At 42.6% G+C, this 19,439-nt stretch overlaps 1 long non-coding RNA gene and 2 pseudogenes across 2 annotated transcripts in view; 2 read left to right on the top strand and 1 right to left on the bottom strand.

The window, feature by feature from the left end:
- Positions 1-19,439, top strand: part of LOC135970670 (patr class I histocompatibility antigen, A-126 alpha chain-like) — a 110,682-nt pseudogene that overhangs the window by 75,920 nt on the left and 15,323 nt on the right. The gene's annotated exons all lie outside the window — the stretch shown is intronic.
- The window catches only part of LOC135970673 (uncharacterized), a 97,540-nt gene that overhangs the window by 57,716 nt on the left and 20,385 nt on the right, over positions 1-19,439 (bottom strand). The gene's annotated exons all lie outside the window — the stretch shown is intronic.
- LOC135970376 (uncharacterized) lies at positions 1,478-2,189 on the top strand (annotated as a pseudogene).

Consider the following 19,439-nt stretch of genomic DNA (forward strand, 5'->3'; position numbering starts at 1 on the left):
TTTCTAGATTCTCACTTCTGTTCATTGATCTCTGTGTCTCTCACTTTCACACTGTCTGGATTATTGTAGTTTTATAAGACATTCCATTTTACACGTCTCCTGGACACATAGCCAAGAATGTCCCCAGAGTGTATGATCAGGAGGCAGACAGTGGGATTATATGGTGTATGGACATTAATCAGACTAGATAAGGCTAATTTGATTTCTCAAGTGCTTGTACCAAGAATGGGAAAGAGCTCATGTTGCTCGTGTGTTCTGAAAACATTCAGTTGAAGGAGGAGATTAAATATTAAAAGCCGCTGTCTTGGCTGCAGAATCACCCTAGATGTTTTCTTCATATTCAATTAATAACTTCCTTTTCTTTACTTTTATATTATAAATTATGGCATTATACTTTTAGCATTAGGTTCAAGTGATGCTTCCTTTTAGCCTAAACACTTAGGTTTTATGAAAAAAATGGAGGGAGAAAGCTCTGAGGGAGGAAAGGAGGAAAGAAGGAAGGAAGGACAGAGAAAGACAAAATAAAAATGTTCAAAAAAGAATAGGAGGAAAGGGTTGGAAACGGCAAATATGGCTAATGTTATTAAAATGCAAGGTATTAAAAGATGTGTAGATAATATCCATGGAATAATGGAAACTTAAGAAAGCCTTGGCCAGGCGCGGTAGCTCACGCCTGTAATCCCAGCACTTCGGGAAGCCAAGAAGGGCGGATCACGAGGTCAGGAGATCGAGACCATCCTGGCTAACATGGTGAAACCCTGTCTCTACTAAAAATACAAAAAATTAGCCCGGCGTAGTGGCGGGCGCCTGTAGTCCCAGCTACTCGGGAGGCAGGAGAATGGCGTGAACCCGGGAGGCAGAGCTTGCAGTGAACCGAGATTGAGCCACTGAACTCCAGCCTGGGCAACAGAGCGAGACTCCATCTCAAGAAAAAAAAAAAAAAAAGAAAGCCTTAATAGTTATCAAGTGCTGTGTCACAAACTACCTCAAAATTTAGTAGCTTAATAGAACAAATAAACGTTAACTCAAAGAGATACTACAAACACAAGTAAAATAGATTCTATGGGGGTGGCAGAAGTTGGACAAAGAGAAGGATTTTACAAGTTGAAATAAGTAAGAGTTATTGATGTGCAGATGGAAATAATTTTTAGTCCAAGTCTTTCAAGGAGCAGATGTCAAGATGAGCTTCAAGTCTGTGGCATTTTATGAGGGAACACACCTGTAAGGGAATATGGGAAGCGAGCCAGAAATCCCTGGAAAAGGCAGCACACCACAATGCGAGTGTGACACCAAGTGCTGGACAGAAGGAGAGGAGGTTTGTTCGACGCATCCTAGAGCACAGGCAATCTAAGGAGGGTTGAGCAAGGCCATGGAGGAGTCCTCCAGCCACAGTTGGCCATCAGAGGAGTCCCGTGTCTCCCAGTAATGGCCTGCCTTAGTGCGCCTGCTGTGACCGGTCACTGGCTGGGAACAGCCCATGGGAAGCAGGGCTTCTGCATTAACCCCCGCCCTGTGGACGAGGGGGGCGCTGAGACCCTCCCGACCCTCCTCCCCGCACCGCAACCGGGTTCCTGCGCCCCCGCCGGGCGGACCCCTAGCTACTCCCCACAGAAACTGTTTCCCTCCCGACCCCGCACTCACCCGCACATTTCTGGGTCAGGGCCAGGGCTCCCAAGAGCAGCAGAAGGAGGGTCCGGGGCGCCATGACCCCATCCTTGGCGACTGGGGAGAATCGGCGCCCTGGTGGGTGCGTGGGAACTTTAGAACCGGGACCGTGGCTACATTGATTGACTTCTCTAGAAACCCGACACTCAATAGGAGTGAGAACTGGGGCCGCCCGGTGAGTATCCAGGAAGAAGGACCAGACTCAGGTTGAGAGAGGGAGAAGAGAAACCCTTCGGAGATGGGGAATCCCCAACGCTGGGCCTCCCCAGTCCACACACGCTTTCTGAGCCTGAGATTCTGAGAGCCATGCCTGGGGCTCTGGGACTTCGCCCTGACCCCGTTCCTCCTGTGCCAAGTGCTCTGTCTCAATGTCTCCCTGAGTCTTGGCCCAGGAACTAAGAAACCAGGGAGAAACACACGGCATGGGCCCCGTCCCTCTCTCTTCACTTTTCATCACGGACTGCCCTTCCCAGAACTGGACTCCCTGCCTCGTACTCCTTACCTGTCCCAGTGGACTCTTCTAGAAGAAAACTCACCCCAGAGAGCTTGGTGCCAGAGAGTGAGCTTGCCCTGGGAATGGAGGTGTAGAGACAGGGCTTTTTCTTTTCTTTTTTCTTTTTCTTTGAATCTGGAAAAGTTGCGCCTGAGTGCATGAGATAGAACAGAGACCAGTTTGCTTTTTGTTTATGAACTACAGTGGGTAGCAGAATCTTGGTGATCCCTGAATGATCAGGATCTAATCGGTAGAAAATGTGACTTTGGTCCCTTGACATATAAATGTGTCTAAAAGCGTTACAACAGGACTCAAAAAGCTCCTAAGTTTCACTTTCACAGATGATGTATCTGTGACTCCTGCTTGTAGTATTTTATATTTACCTTCATTCCATAGCCCTGCATTTCTTTGTGAGTCCAGGACATCTCCTAATACAAAATAGCCACTGTGTTATTTTATGTTGCAACCAGGAGCCAGTACAGACTTTATTCACCTCACAGTGGCAAGCACTCAATGCAGTCACAGTGCCCCTCACCAGTGCTCATGCACTGCCTGTTTTGAGGAAGTATCCACATCTAAGTGTTGTGTATATTTTATAGGAACACTTAGTATTTTTAAAATCTGATTAACGTAAAAACAATTAGTTTTCGGACAGACCCACATAAGGTATTAAAGGTCAACTGCAAAGAACACCCAGCGAGGCTCTGTAGATGGATGTATTAAAAATCTATTAAACAAGTGTTTAAACCTAAGAATTCTGCTGCTTTCGAATTCTTTCCCTCTGCTCTATTTCCTCACCTCCTGCTTCTCCAGCCCTTCCCTCCATCCCTCTCATCCCTCAGGCGCTCCTCTCCCCTTAGTCCCCACCACCCTGTCACTCCCGAATTGTGGCTCTCACACTGTCCCATGACCTGCTACGTGACTGTTCTCTCCACAGTGGTCCTGCTCCTGTGAGTCACAGTGTGTCATTTCTCCACCTAAAACATTCCAGTGGCTCCACCTTGGTCTTGTGAAGCTTCTGGAATGTCAGGCACGTGAGCATATGAGGATACACCTGGTTCATCGTAGGGATTAAATTAATTTTTGTTGACTGAATGAATGAAATATGAGTGTATTAAATTGCATCACAGAAAATTATAAAATGTACAATACTGAAAAAGTTCAGAAAGATTTTATTTTATGTAACTAGTGTGCATATCAATTCATCAATTCATTCATGCACTACCACGACCAGCAAAACAACACCCATTTATCTGCTTATAGTTCCTTGCTCAGAAATCTGGGCAAAATGTGGAGAGAATCTCTGTTCTGGGCTTCCAAAAGCTGTGTTTTCATTTTGAATCCTCCTTCAGGCTTATACAGAGGTGGCAGAATGAAGTTTCTGGCAGTTGTAAGACTGAGGTTCCTGTTCCTTGCTGGCTGTCACTGTAGAGAACAGAGAGGGCTGCGCTCAATTCCTGGTGCCCAACAACGTTCTTTCCTACACAGCCTCTTCATTTTCAAAGCCCACAGTGGAGGAAACCCCTCACGCTGAATCCCTCTCACACTGTATTTCTCTACGCTCAGGAAGAACCCAGTCCTTTCAAGGACTCACCTGAATAGGACAGTCCAAGCAGGATAAACCCAGTCTAAAGTCAACTAATTGAGGCCCTTAATTATATCTGCTAAATCCCTTCACAGCAGCACCTACATTAGAGTTGGTGGAATCACTGGGGGAAGGTGAATGACCAGGAGCTGGTTGTTGAGGCCTAGAATCATAGAATTCACATCATAGAATCAGCCTAGCAAGGATTGGATCTTCCTTTCGTGTTTAATTGGGACACAGTTGGAAATTGAAGTTCAAGTAAAGTGATCATTGTGAATGGTAATAAAATGCATCCTCTTCACCCATGGACATTCTTCTTACCTTTTAAAACTAAGTTACATGTTTAATGTCTTATAATTAATTTAGGCCAGGTGTGGTAGCTCACGCCTGTGATTCTAGCACCGTGGAAGGCAGAGGAAGGCAAATTTGTTGACTCCAGAAGTTGAAGATCAGCCTGGGCAACATGGAGAAAGCCCCATCCCTACAAAAAAATTTAGAAAATTAGCCAGGCGTGGTGCTTCATGCCTGTAGTCCCAGTTACTCAGGACGCTGAGATCAGAGGGTCCCTTGAGCCCAGGAGGTCGACACAGCAGTGCATGGTGATCATGCCACTGCACTCCAGCCTGGGTGACAGAGTGAGATCCTGTATAAATAACAATAATGTTAATAATAATGATAAATTTAGAGCAAATGCAAACTAACACGTAATAATAGATTCTCTTTTGTGAAAATGTGCTAGTTATTTACTATTGCATAACAAATTATGTAAAACTTAGCAGCTCAAAACAGCAAATATTCATCATCTCCCACAGTTTCCGATGGTCAGGGATCCAGGAGAGGTTTCCCTGAGTGCTTCTGGCTCAGGGCCTCTCACAAGGTTGCAGTCCAGTTGTCAGCCTAGGCCTGCATCATCTGAGGGCTTCACTGGGCTGAGGATTCACATGAAATATGAATCAGTCACATGGCTGTGGAAAAGGCCTAGTTCCTTGCTGTCTGTTCCCAGAAGGCCTCAGTTCTCAGCCACATGGACCTTGACTCAGGCCTCAGGGCTGCTTATTGCACAGCAGGTGGCTTCCCCCAGAGCTCATGATCCCAGAGACCTTGAGAGAGAAGGGGGAGCCTGCAGTGAGTTTTACGTTCTACACCCAGAGTCACAAACTATTATGTCAGCATTACTCCATCAGTTTGAGGTTGTATTTGTTCGTTCTCACACTGCTATAAAGAAATACCTGAGACTGGGTAATTTATAAAGGAAAGAGGTTTAATTGACTCACAGTTCTGCATGGCTGAGGAGGCTGCCCCAGGAGACTTACAACCATGGCAGAAGTGGAAGCAAACACGTCCTTCTTCACATGGTGGCAGGAGAGAGAAATGCAGATCGAAATGGGGAAAAGCCCCTCATGAAACCATCAGATCTCATGAGAATTCTCTCAGTATCATAAGAACAGCATGGAGGTACCATACCCATGATCCAGTCACCTCCCATGAGGCCCCTCCCCCAATACACAGGGATTACAATTAGCATGACAATTCAAGATGAGAATTGGGTGGGAACACAGAGCCAGACCATATCAGAAGTGCCTCGTTAAGTCCAAGCCACACTCAAGAGAGGAAATTAAGCAGCACCTCTGGATAGGAACAGTATTAAAGGATTTGAATATATGTTTAAAGCAAAATTAAAACACTTGTTTCAGGATTTTGAAAATCAAAGTTTTTTTAATCTAATTATTTTCGTTAATGCCTTTAGCTTGTCTTTTAATTTAATTTAATTTAATTTTAAGTTCCAGGGTACATGTGCAGGATGTGCAGGCTTGTTACATAGCTAAATGTGTGCTATGGTGGTTTGCTGCACCTATCAACCCATTACCTATGTATTAATCCTGGCATGCATTAGCTATTTTTCCTAATGTTCTTCCTACCACTGCCCTCCCCCAGCAGGCCCCAGTGTGTGATGTTCCTCTCCCTGTGTCCATGTGTTCTCATTGCTCAGCTCCCAATTATAAATGAGAACATGTGGTGTTTGGCTTTCTGTTCCTGTGTTAGTTGGCTGAGGATAATGGCTTTTGGCTTCATCCATACCCCTGCAAAGGACTTGATCTAATTCCTTTTCATGACTGCATAATATTCCATGGTAAATACGTACCATATTTTCTTTATGCAGTCCATCATTGATGGGCATTTGGGTTGATTTCATGTCTTTGCTATTGTGAATAGTGCTGCAATGAACATACACATGCATGTATCTTTATAATAGAATGGTTTATTCTCCTTTGGTTATATACCCTGTAATGGGATTGCTGGGTGAAATGGTGTTTCTGGTTCTAAATCTTTGAGGAATCACCAAATTGTCTTCCACAATGGTTGAACCAATTTACATTTCCACCAACACTGTAAAAGCCTTCCTATTCCTCCACAACCTCGCCACATCTGGTGTTTATTTACTTTTAAATAATTGCCATTCTGACTGGCATTAGATAGTATCTCATTTGTGGTTTTGATTTGCATTTCTGTAATCAGTGATGTTGAGTTTTTTTCATATTTTTTTGGCCACATGTAAGTCTTATTTTGTGAAATGTCTCTTCATCTCCTTTGTCCACTTTTGAATGAAGTTTTTTTCATGCAAATTTGCTTAAGTTCTTTGTAGATTCTGAATATTAGAACTTTGTAAGATAGATAGATTGTAAAAATTTCCTCCCATTCTGTAGGGTGTCTGTTTGCTCTGATGACAGTTTCTTTTTCTGTGCAGAAGCTCTTTTGTTTAATTAGATCCCACTTGCCCATTTTTGCTTTTGTGCCAGATGCTTTTGGCGATTTCTTCATAAAATCTTTGCCCATGCCTGTGTCCTGAATGGTATTGCCTAGATTTTCTTTCAGAGTTTTTTTATAGTTTTGCATTTTACATTTAAGTCTTTAATCTATATTGAGTTAATTTTTGTGTAAGGTGTAAGGACGGGGTCCAGTTTCAATTTTCTGCATATGGTTAGCCAGTTCTCCCATCACCATTTACTAGATAGGGAATCCTTTCCCCATTGCTTGTTTTGTCAGGTTTGTTGAAGATCAGATGGTTGTAGATGTGCAGTCTTTTTTTGTGAGTTCTCTATTCTGTTCCATTGGTCTATGTGCCTGTTTTTGTACCAGTATCATGCTGTTCTGTTTACTGTAGCCTTATAGTATAGTTTTAAGTGGCATAGTATGATGCCTCCAGCTTTGTTCTTTTTGCTTAATATTCTTTTGGCTATATGAGCTCTTATTGGATCCATATGAATTTTAAAATAGTTTTTTTCTAATTCCATAATAAGCTTCTCTTTTAAAATTAATGATTGAATGTTTGAGACATCACAGAGCCTTGGGTGCTTAGGAGAAAACAGTTTGAAACAGAGAAAGGAGATGCAACAGTATCTCTGAATTTTTCTTGTGAATAACTTTAATAACAATGTTGTTTTCAATGAGTTAACACAGTTGATAACATAGAGTAACTAGATTAAATAGTTCCAAAACTTCAATCCCATAAAAATAATGCCTCAAAAATAAAACTCTGTTCTCTCTAAGATGTCTCAAATTTAGTGGAAGCATGTCCCAAGCGCCAGTTTTCTTATTGAAATATCATCTTCACTAAATATTTGCCTACACTTAAAAAACAAAAAACTCTGCTATCTGGAGTAGCCATTCTTTTGTTTCTTTAATTCTCAGTAAACTTGCTTTCACTTAGAAAAACATTGCCTAATCAAATTGCTTTTCATTTACAAAAGTGTGAATCTCATACTTCAGTCAACACATCTAGCTTAGCATGATGCCAGTAACTTTGGTTTGAAGCAGTAGCCTGAAATGGTTAGCTCAAATTGAGAAACAAGGTTTTTTCAAAAACTAGCTATTTGGTGGGCATTCCATAATAAACTTAACATCTTTTTCTCTGGTATTCAATGAGATGTGATAGAAGTCATTTGGAGACCACTATGATTTTTAAATAACACAGCTATTATGTGCTTCTGAAGGTTTTTTTGTCTTTTTAGCAGTCCTATTCTGTTTTCCATTCACATTTGCTATTCCATCACTGGTTATTTCTTCCTACTCTTTTCATGTTTGATTTATTTTGATCAATGATGTGCATTTCCAATTCCGTAAAAGTTTAATTCAGTTTTATGTGTGGTAGAATGTAACATCAAATCCTTTGCAATATGGAATTACCTTGCACAGCAGATTGAACATTGTATAACTGAAAATCTGGAGAGATGCCAGTGAGCCAAGGGTTAAATGATCTATTTTTAGCCAAGGTCATTTTCATAGCATCCTGGTCCTCTCTGTCACATGGCTCCTTACAATTCTCTGTGGTTTGCTTCCAATGTAAGTAGTTCTTGTTAAGGATCCTTGCAATGAATTTTGGTATTCTTTTCTCTCACATTTTTTTAAAAATTATACTTTAAGTTCTAGGGTACATGGGCACAACGTGCAGGTTTGTTACATATGTACACATGTGCCGTGTTGGTTTGCTGCACCCATTAACTCGTCATTTACATTAGGTATTTCTCCTAATGCTATCCCTCTCCCATCCCTCCATCCCACAACAGTGTGTGCTGTTCCCCATCTTGTGTCCAAGTGTTCTCATTGTTTACTTCCCACCTATGAGTGAGAACATGCAGTGTTTGGTTTTCTGTCATTGCAATAGTTTGCTCAGAATGATGGTTTCAAGCTTCATCCACGTTGCTACAAAGGACATGAACTCATCTTTTTTATGGCTGCATAGTATTCCATGGTGTATATATGCCACATTTTCTTAATCCAGTCTATCATTGATGGACACTTGGGATGGTTCCAAGTCTTTGCTATTGTGAATAGTGCTGCAATAAACATACACGTGCAAGTGTCTTTATAGCAGCATGATTTATAATCCTCTGGGTATATATCCAGGAATGGGATAGCTGGGTCAAATGGTATTTCTAGTTCTAGATCCTTGAGGAATCACCACACTGTCTTCCACAATGGTTGAACTAGTTTACACTACCAACAGTGTAAAACCTTCCTATTTCTCCACATCCTCTCCACCATCTGTTGTTTCCTGATTTTTTAATGATCACCATTCTAACAGGTGTGAGATGGTAGCTCATTGTGGTTTTGATTTGCATTTCTCTGATGACCAGTGATGATGAGCGTTTTTTCATGTGTCTGTTGGCTGCATAAATGTCTTCTTTGAGAAGTGTCTGTTCATATACTTTGCCCAGTTTTTATGAGGTTGTTTGACCTTTTCTTGTAAATTTGTTCAAATTCTTTGTAGATTCTGGATATTAGCCCGTTTGACAGATGGGTAGATTGCAAAAATTTTCTCCCATTCTGTAGGTTGCCTGTTCACTGTGATGGTAGTTTCTTTTGCTGTGCAGAAACTCTTTAGTTTAATTAGATCCCATTTGTCTAATTTGGCTTTTGTTGCCATTGCTTTTGGTGTTTTATTCATGAAGGCCTTGCCCATGCTTATGTCCTGAATGGTATTGCCTAGGTTTTCTTTTAGGGTTTTATGATTTTAGGTCTAACATTTAAGTCTTTAATACATCTTGAATTAATTTTCGTATAAGGTGTAAGGAAGGGATCCAGTTTCAGCTTTAATATATGGCTAGCCAGTTTTCCCAGCACCATTTATTAAATATGGAATCCTTTCCCAATTGCTTGTTTTTGTCAGGTTTGTCAAAGATCAGATGGTTGTAGATGTGTGGTGGTATTTCTGAGACCTCTGTTTTGTTCCATTGGTCTATATCTCTGTTTTGGTACCAGTACCATGCTGTTTTGGTTACTATAGCCTTGTAGTATAGTTTGAAGTCAGGTAGCGTGATGCCTCCAGCTTTGTTCTTTTTGCTTAGGATTCTCTTGGCAATGTGGGCTCTTTTTTGCTTCCATATGAATTTTAAAGTACTTTTTTCCAATTCTGTGAAGAAAGTCATTGGTAGCTTGATGGGGACGGCATTGAATCTATAAATTACTTTGGGCAGTATGGCCATTTTCATGATATGGATTCTTCCTATCCATGAACATTAGATGTTCTTCCATTTGCTTGTGTGCTCTTTTATTTCATTGAGCAGTGGTCTGTAGTTCTCCTTGAAGAGGTCCTTCACATCCCTTCTAAGTTGTATTCCTAGGTATTTTATTCTCTTTGTAGCAATTTTGAATGGGAGTTCACTCATGATTTGACTATCTGTCTGTTATTGGTCTATAAGAATGCTTGGGATTTTTGCACATTGATTTTCTATCCTGAGACTTTGCTGAAGTTGCTTATCAGCTTAAGGAGATTTTAGGCTGAGATGATGGGGTTTTCTAAACATACAATCATGTCATCTATGAACAGGGACAATTTTACTTCCTCTTTTCCTAATTAAATACCCTTTATTTCTTTCTCTTCCCTAATTGCCCTGGCCAGAACTTCCAACACTACGTTGAATAGGAGTGGTGAGAGAGGGCATCTCTGTCTTGTGCCAGTTTTCAAAGGGAATGCTTCCAGTTTTTGCCCATTCAGTATTACATTGGCTGTGGGTTTGTCATAAACAGCTCTTATTTTGAGATACATTCCATCAATACCTAGTTTACTGAGAGTTTTTTAGCATTAAAGGCTGTTGAATTTTGTCAAAGGCCTTTTCTGCATCTATTGAGATAATCATGTGGTTTTGTCTTTGGTTCTGTTTATGTGATGGATTATGTTTATTGATTTGTGTATGTTGAACCAGCCTTGCATCCCAGGGATGAAGCTAACTTGATCATGGTGGATAAGCTTTTTGATGTGCCACTGGATTTGATTTGCCAGTATTTTATCGAGGATTTTTGCATCGATGTTCATCAGGGATATTGGTCTAAAATTCTCTTTTTCTGTTGTGCCTTTGCCAGGCTTTGGTATCAGGATGATGCTGGCTTCATAAAATGAGTTAGGGAGGATTCCCTCTTTTTCTATTGATTGGAATAGTTTCAGAAGTAATGGTACCAGCTCCTGTTTGTACCTCTGGTAGAATTCGGCTGTGAATTCATCTGGTCCTGGACTTTTTTTGATTGGTAGGCTATTAATTATTGCCTCAATTTCAGAGCCTGTTATTGGTCTATTCAGGGATTCAATTTCTTCCTGGTTTAGTCTTGGGAGAGTGTATGTGTCCAGGAATTTATCCATTTCTTCTAGATTTTCTAGTTTATTTGTGAGAGGTGTTTAGAGTATTCTCTGGTGGTAGTTTGTATTTCGGTGGGATCAGTGGTGATATCCCCTTTATCATATTTTATTGCATCTATTTGATTCCTCTTTCTTTTCTTCTTTATTAGTCTTGCTAGTGGTCTATCAATTTTATTGATCTTTTCAAAAAACCAGCTCCTGAATTCATTGATTTTTTGAAGGGTTTTTTATGTCTCTATCTCCTTCAGTTCTGCTCTGATCTTAGTTATTTCTTGCCTTCTGCTAGCTTTTAAATGTGTTTGCTCTTGCTTCTCTAGGTTTTTTAATTGTGATGTTAGGGTGTTGATTTTAGACCCTTCCTGCTTTCTCTTGTGGGCATTTAGTGGTATAAATTTCCCTCTACACACTGTTTTAAATGTGTCCCAGAAATTCTCACATGTTGTGTCTTTGTTCTCATTGGTTTCAAAGAACATCTTTATTCCTGCTTTTGTTGTTTACCCAGTGGTCATTCAGGAGCAGGTTGTTCAGTTTCCATGTAGTTGTGCAGTTTTGAGTGAGTTTCTTAATCCTGAGTTCTAATTTGATTGCAGTGTGGTCTGAGAGACAGTTTGTTATGATTTCTGTTCTTTTACATTTGCTGAGGAATGCTTCACTTCCAGCTGCATGGTCAGTTTTGGAATAAGTGTGATGTGGTGCTGAGAAGAATGTATATTCTGTTAATTTGGGATGGAGAGTTCTGTAGATGTCTATTAGGTCTGCTTGGTGCAGAGTTGAGTTCAAGTCCTGGATATCCTTGTTAACCTTCCATCTCATTGATATGTTTAATATTGACAGTGGGGTGTTAGAGTCTCCCATTATTAGTGTGTGGGAGTCTAAACCTCTTTTTAGGTCTCTCAGGACTTGCTTTATGAATCTGAGTGTTCCTGTATTGGGTGCATATATATTTAGGATAGTTAGCTCTTTTTGTTGAATTGATACCTTTACTGTTATGTAATGGCCTTCTTTGTCTGTTTTGATCTTTGTTGGTTTAAAGTCTGTTTTATCAGAGACTAGGATTGCAACCTTGGCTTTTTATTTTCCATTTGCTTGGTAGATCTTCCACCATCCCTATATTCTGAGCCTATGTGTGTCTCTGCACATGAGATGAGTCTCCTGAATACACCACACTGATGAGTCTTGACTCTTTATCCAATTTGCCAGTCTGTGTCTTTTAATTAGTGCATTTAGCCCATTGACATTTAAGGTTAATATTGTTATGTGGGAATTTGATCCTGTCATTATGATGTTAGCTGGTTATTTTGCCCATTAGTTGATTCAGTTTCTTCCTAGCATCGATGGTCATTACAATTTGGCATGTTTTTGCAATGGCTGGTATGGGTTGTTCCTTTTCATGTTTAGTGCTTCCCTCAGGAGCTCTTGTAAAGCAGGCCTGGTGGTGACAAAATCTCTCAGCATTTGCTTGTCTGTAAAGGATTTTATTTCTCCTTCACTTATGAAACTTAATTTGGCTGGATATGAAATTCTGGATTGAAAATTCTTTTCTTTAAGAATGTTGAATATTGGCTCCCACTCTCTTCTGGCTTGTAGAGTTTCTGCGGAAGGATCTGCTGTTAGTCTGATGGGCTTCCCTTTGTGGGTAACCCGACCTTTCTCTCTGGCTGCCCCTAGCATTTTTTCCTTCATTTCAACCTTGGTGAATCTGACAATTACATGTCTTGGGGTTGCTTTTCTCAAAGTGTATCTTTGTGGTGTTGTCTGTCTTTCCTGAATTTGAATGTTGGCCTGCCTTGCTAGGTTGGGAAAGTTCTCCTGGAAAATATCCTGAAGAGTGTTTTCCGGCTTGGTTCCATTCTATGCATCACTTTCAGGTACACCAGTCAAATGTAGATTTGGTCTTTTCACATAGTCCTATATTTCTTGGAGGCTTTGTTCGTTTCTCTTTACTCTTTTTTTCTCTAAAGTTCTCTTCTCACTTCATTTCATTAATTTGATCTTCAAACACTGATACCCTTTCTTCCACTTGATCGAATCGGCTACTGAAGCTTGTGCATGTGTCACATAGTTCTCGTGTCATGGTTTTCAGTTCCATCAGGTCATTTAAGGTCTTCTCTACACTGTTTATTCTAGTTAGACATTTGTCTAATCTTTTTTCAAGGCTTTTAGCTTCCTTCTGATGGGTTTGAACATCCTCCTTTAGCTCAGAGAAGTCTGTTATTACCGACTTTCTGAATTCTGCTTCTGTCAACTCATCAAACTCATTCTTTGTCCTGCTTTGTTCCATTGCTGGCAAGGAGCTGCAATCCTTTGGAGAAGGGGTGCTCTGGTTTTTAGAATTTTCAGCCCTTCTTCTCTGGTTTCTCCCTATCTTTGTGGTTTTATCCAACTTTGGTCTTTGATGATGATGACCTACAGATGGGGTTTTGGTGTGGATGTCCTTTTTCTTGATGTTGATGCTATTCCTTTCTGTTTGTTAGTTTTCCTTCTAACAGTCAGGTCCCTCAGCTGCAGGTCTGTTGGAGTTTGCTAGAGGTCCACTCCAGACCCTGTTTGTCTGGGTATCACCAGCAGAGGCTGTAGAGCAGCAAATATTGCAGAACAGCAAATATTGCTGCCTGATCCTTCCTCTGGAAGCTTCGTCTCAGCAGCGCACCCAGCTGTATGAGGTGTCAGTTGGCCCCTACTGGGAGGTATCTCCAAGTGAGGCTACACGGGGATCAGGGACCCACTTGAGGGTCCAGTCTGTCCATTCTCAGAGCTCAAACACCATGCTGGGAGAACCACTGCTCTCTTTAGAGCTGTCAGACAGGGATGTTTAAGTCTGCAGAAGTTTCTGCTGCCTTTTGTTCAGCTATGCCCTGCCCCTAGAGGTGGTGTCTACAGAGGCAGGTGGGCCTCTTCGAGCTGTGGTGAGTTCCACCCAGTTCAAGCTTCCCAGCTGCTTCATTTACCTCCTCAAGCCTCAGCAATGTCAGACTCCCCTCCCCCAGCCAGGCTTGCTGCTTCATAGTTCGATCTCGGACTAGCAGTGAGCAAGGCTCTGTGGGTGTGGGACCTGCTGATCCAGGCGTGGGATATAATCTCCTGGTGCGCTGTGTGCTAAGACCTTTGGAAAAGCATGGTGTTTAGGTGGCAATGTCCAAATTTCCCAGGTACAGTCTGTCATGGCTTCTATTAGCTAGGAAAGGGAAGTCCCCTGACCCCTTGCATTTCCTGGGTGAGGCGATGCTCTACCCTGCTTTGGCTCGCCCTCCGTGGGCTGCACCCACTTTCCGACCAGTCCCAATGAGATGAACCAGGTACCTCAGTTGGAAATGCAGAAATCACTCATCTTCTGTGTCGATCACACTGGGAGCTGCAGACCAGAGCTATCCCTATTTGGCCATCTTGGAATGAAACTTCTCTTACATTTCTATAAAAAACAGGTATATTTTAATTTGAAAAACTCTATTTTAGCAAATATAATCAAGTAACTAGCAGACAGCCCAGCACTGGTGTAAAATACAAACCTGTAAAGCCAGCCTGGGCTGCTGCCCATTCACATCCCCCAGAAGAAGACTTCATCCTGAGTCTTGTGCTTAGTATTCTTTTGTAATTCTTTAAAGATTTGTGCAATAAGTATATATATATTCCCAAAGCAAATAATAGTTTTGCTGGTTTTTAAGCTTCCTATACAGCAAATTCCTACTGCATTTTGTTTTCCCATGATGTACATTACGTATAGGAGTTATCTGTGGTGTGGGAGGCTGTCATTCATTCATTTTTACTGCTGAAGGTTTACATTTTATGGTTATACCACAATTTCACTATTTTCCTTTTGATGTATATGTGGCTGATTCCAGTTTTTGCAATAAACATTAGTGTGCACGTCTCCTGTGCACATAGGCAAGAAAGCCCCCTGGAGTGTACGATTAAGAATGGGTTGGTTGGATGATACTTGTATAGAACTTAAACCCTACTAGATAATGATAATATGATTTCCAAAGTGAGTGTGGCTGCTTAAACTTTTACAATAAATATGTAATACTTGATGTTGATGATGTGTTCTGAAAACACTGAGTTGAAGGAATTGAGTTAAAAGCCACTATCCTGACTGCAGAATTACAGCAGGCATTTTTATTCAGACTCTGTTAATAACTTCCTGTGGTTTACTTGTTTCTCATATACCATGGCATTATACTTTTGACATATAGATTCAGAAAATGCTTACTTAAAGCCCGATCACATAGAGTTATTTATATATTAGGAAAATTTCATAATAAAAAGGAAAAAATGGAGGAAGAGAGGGAAAGAAGGAGGAATGGAGGAAGGAGTGAAAGAAGAAAAGCAGGAAGGGGAAGGGGAAGGAAACGGGGGTGAGAAGGAGGGAGGGAGAGAGGTTGAATGGAAATAGAGAAGAAAGGGTGGGAGGGAGGGACAGAAGGAAGGAGAAAGGGAAGGAACAAAGGAGAAAATAAACTAAAATAAAGAATAGGTGTAGAGAAACTAGAAACCCTTATATTATGAAAATAGGAGGACATAAAACAGATGTAGTTAACCTCTATAGAATAATGGAAATGTAAGAGGGCTTTATTAGTTATCTGTTGCTGTGTAACAAACTACCCCCAAATTTAGTGACTTAAAGCAACAAACATCGACAAATTCAAAAGCATAATGCAAATACCAGCAAAATGGAGCCAATACAGGTAGAAGAAGTTGAATAAACAAAAGGATTTTACAAATTGGGATAAATTAGAGGACACTGGTGTGCAGATGAAAATGATTTTGTAGTCCAAATCCTCCAAAAAGCAAGTGCCACCATGGCATTAAAGTTACAGCATTTTATTAGGGGACACACTTGTCAGATGATATTGCAAGGGAGGCAGATTACCCTGGGAAAGGCAACAGACCAAGATGTAAGTGTGACCCTCCCATGATGGACAGAAAGAGAGAAGATTTACTGGACGTTTCCTAGACCACAGGTAGTCTAAGGAGAGTTGAGCAAGGCCATGGAGGAGTCCTCGAGCTACAGTTGGCCATCAGAAGAGTCCCCCACCTCCCAGGAATGTCCTGCCTTAGTGTCACTGGTATGACCCATCACTGGTTGGGAGCAGCCCATGGGAAGCAGGGCCTCAGCAGCGATGCTACTGAGGATATTAGAGCACAGGAGCAGGGCCTTGGGAGATTACCCAGGAGTGTGACTCACACCTTCTGCCCTGCTGGGTCTGGGCCCTTGGAAATCAAATCCTCTCAGGCTGAATTGCTGGATGATTCTGCTCACACTTACAATGAGGTAAGGGAAACCAGAAGGCCCCCAGGTGGATCTCTGGTTTCCACACTTCTGCCCTCATTGTTTGAAAGTAGTCATGCCTCGTCCTGGGGATGAGGATCTATTACCTGGGCCTGGAGAGGAGGAGACTCTTCTTCTCAGTTGGTGGTCTCTGGGCACATACTGTCCACACTTCTCTGGTGACAACTGTAATGTGTATTTCTGTGGGCTGTCTTTTGTCTCCTTTTAAGGGTATCCTCCTTGGAAAAGAGGACCTTGTACCCTGCACAGCCCAGTGTTGGGAGATAAAATATGCAAAATACCCTAGTGGGTGAATCAAAGTGATTGGACATGGAGCCAAACCTGCTTCCACCTTTTGATTTCTGGACCCACATGTTCTTCCACTGAGAACACAGCACTATAGAAACATCTCTGATTCAAACAATGCAGCCTATATTGAAAGATGGCACCCACCCCTCAGAGTGCTTCCTCCAGGCTGACACTGAGCTGTGCCTATAGAAGACCTGTCCAGCATTCCTTGTGGCTGGCAGCCCCTGGGTGATGCAGATAGATGGTGATAGGATTAGTGGAACCCACAGCCACGGAAACATTGAAAATTTCCCTGCCAAGTGGGTCTTTCAGGCAGATAATGGGCTAAGAGCACTGCCTAGCCTGTGGATCAGGAACGTCAACAGCACATGGAAAGTGGTGCTGGCTGTGTCTGAGAGCAGGACAGGAAAACCCACCCATGGAATAGGTGCCTAACCCTGTGAAGATGAACCTCTGGCCCTTCCAGGATGGAAGTTGCTAAATGTAGTCAACTTGTTACTTAGTGGCTAGTTAGTCAACTAAATAAGCAGTGCCCCACTAGGGCACATCATGGGCCTCAAATGCCGATGAGTTGGACATTCAGAGGTGGGGGCAGCTGGATCTGCCTTGGTAGGGGGGAGTCAGTGCTGCTGGCCCCATACATGGCCTCATGTCTGCCACTGTGGCTGCTCCATTCATGCGCCCATCCTACCAGGCCTGGGCTCACCCATGGTGAAGGCAGCTAATTTCCATTTGTCTGTTTGCTTGTTCAGTGCCACTTCGGACTTGGGTGTTTTCTGTGGGGGTCAACATGGGATTCGGGGTCAACATGGGATTCAAACTCAACCCGGGTGGACCATTTTCATTTCCTGATGAATGCTGTTGGGCCTGCGCAATTTATGACTTTGTGGGTCAGAAAGACACTTGGAATCACATCATTGCTTGATGTCCTGTGGTCAAGCATTCTATCTAATCAGGACAAGAAACACTAAAAGTTGCTTCTGACAGGGGCCATATGTCTCTGCTGTGGATGACTTGATCTTACTCCAGAATTGAGACCCTCCATTGTGACTCTCCCACTGGTGCTTGGTTCAGCTCCATCCTGCATCTTTCCCTACCACTGGCACCACCAGCACCATGGGATCTGAGGGATGCTGGCTGCTTGCACTGTGGCCTGGATCTGCTGCAGGATCCTTCCCTGTGTAGGCCGCACTTGAAGCTGGCCTCCTCCTATGTCACCTAGAGTGTGGGCCAAAGCAACTTACCTAGATGTGGAATGTGGTGTCGTCAGAACTCAAAGAACCTCATCAGGCAGTGTGCTTTCTGCCTTCTGGTGAGGATGCAAGATGAAACAGTTTGTCTTTTACCTTGGAGGGGACACATCTGTAAGCTGGTAAACACTTGGCACTTGTTCACCCATAAAACATCACTTCAGTGGCCACTTTTTTTTTTTTTTTTTTTTTGAGATGTAATTTCACTCTTGTTGCACACTCTGGACTGCATTACCGCCACCTTGGCTCACTGCAACCTCTGCCTCTCGGGTTCAAGTGGTTCTCCTGCCTCAGCCTCCCAAGTAGCTGGGATTATAGGCATGTGCCACCACACCCGGATAATTTTGTATTTTTAGCAGAAACAGGGTTTCTCCATGTTGGTCAGGCAGGTCTCCAACTCCTGACTTCAGGTGATCCACCCACCTTGGCCACCCAAAGTGCTGGGATTACAGGCATGAGCCACTGCTCTCGGCCGAGTGGACACTCTTGAAGCTCTGTAAAGTTTGTCTTCACATTCTGGATTGCATGTGTTTTGCCAACACTACAGTGCACCTCTTACCTGCTGCTCATCCACCCCAGTCAACAGGAAGTTGTCAATAAAACGAGCTGATTTAATATCCTATATCCCGTGTGGCTAGTACAGTCTTAAGACTATGCTATAGAGGGCAGGGGAGTTACAATAGCCCTGAGAGAAACTATAAATAGATGTTTTGTGGATCCCACATGAATGTGAATCACTCCATATCCACTTTCTAATTGAAGTGGAAGGGAACACACTCACCAGATCCACAGCTACATGCTGTGTGCCCGAGGCTTTATTAATCTGCTCTATCAGTGATATTCAGACAACATAAAAGTTGCAATTATAACTCCTACTTGGCCATACCTGGAGTAATTTCATTCATTCTTTAGACCTCATCAGGCTTCCTTGGGGACAGGTTGCTGAATTACATAGACACAATAGACAGCCTCAACACCACCCCTCATCCTTCAGCTCTCTATTGGTGGTGCAACCCCCAAAATACTTGCAGTGTCTTCCACAAGACCCACCTGGGTCACGCTATGATTTTTGATTTGGCCAGATGGGGGCAGTGTCGGAGGTTTCCCTTGGGCTTTCAGCACAATGACAGCCCTTACTCTATAGACTAGGGACTCAGTGTGGGGGTGACTCCACCTAACAGTGCATCAGTGTCAATTATGCACTCAGGGAATTGGAAGATAATGAGGGCTGAGTCTATGGATCCAGTGGTCCCATTGTAGGCCATAATGTGTCCAGGTTTACTCCCTGGCCTCCGTAAGCTGTGATGAGAGACATGATGGTGCTGTGGGCATCTGGGCATCAATGTAGCTCACACCTAGTGCTAATAATCCCCCCAGTTCTGCCTGTTTCCTTTCCCCAGTGTACTGTCTCCTGTGTAAATTACTATAGGTTCCTCTGCCGAATGACTGAGGGAATTGTCCCAGCATATACTTCCGTGGGGTTGCAGGGTCTTTCTCCTAGCGATATGGACTCCTCCTCTGTCACTGAGATCTGAATCTGAATCTTGTGGACTCCTCCTCTGTCACTGAGATCTGAATCTGAATCTTGGTTGAGGTCTAGGCACTGAGGATGGGATCGTGACTTTGTATTGGGTCAAACACCTTCACCCTCATGCTCCTCAGTTCTTTCTTTCTTATCATAGACATCAAGCAGCGCCCTTGTTGGCTACCTGTCCTAACCTTGGGACATCACCCTCTAT

The sequence above is a fragment of the Macaca fascicularis genome, chromosome 4 (assembly GCF_037993035.2).
Source record: "Macaca fascicularis isolate 582-1 chromosome 4, T2T-MFA8v1.1".
In the NCBI taxonomy this organism is placed as follows: domain Eukaryota; kingdom Metazoa; phylum Chordata; class Mammalia; order Primates; family Cercopithecidae; genus Macaca; species Macaca fascicularis.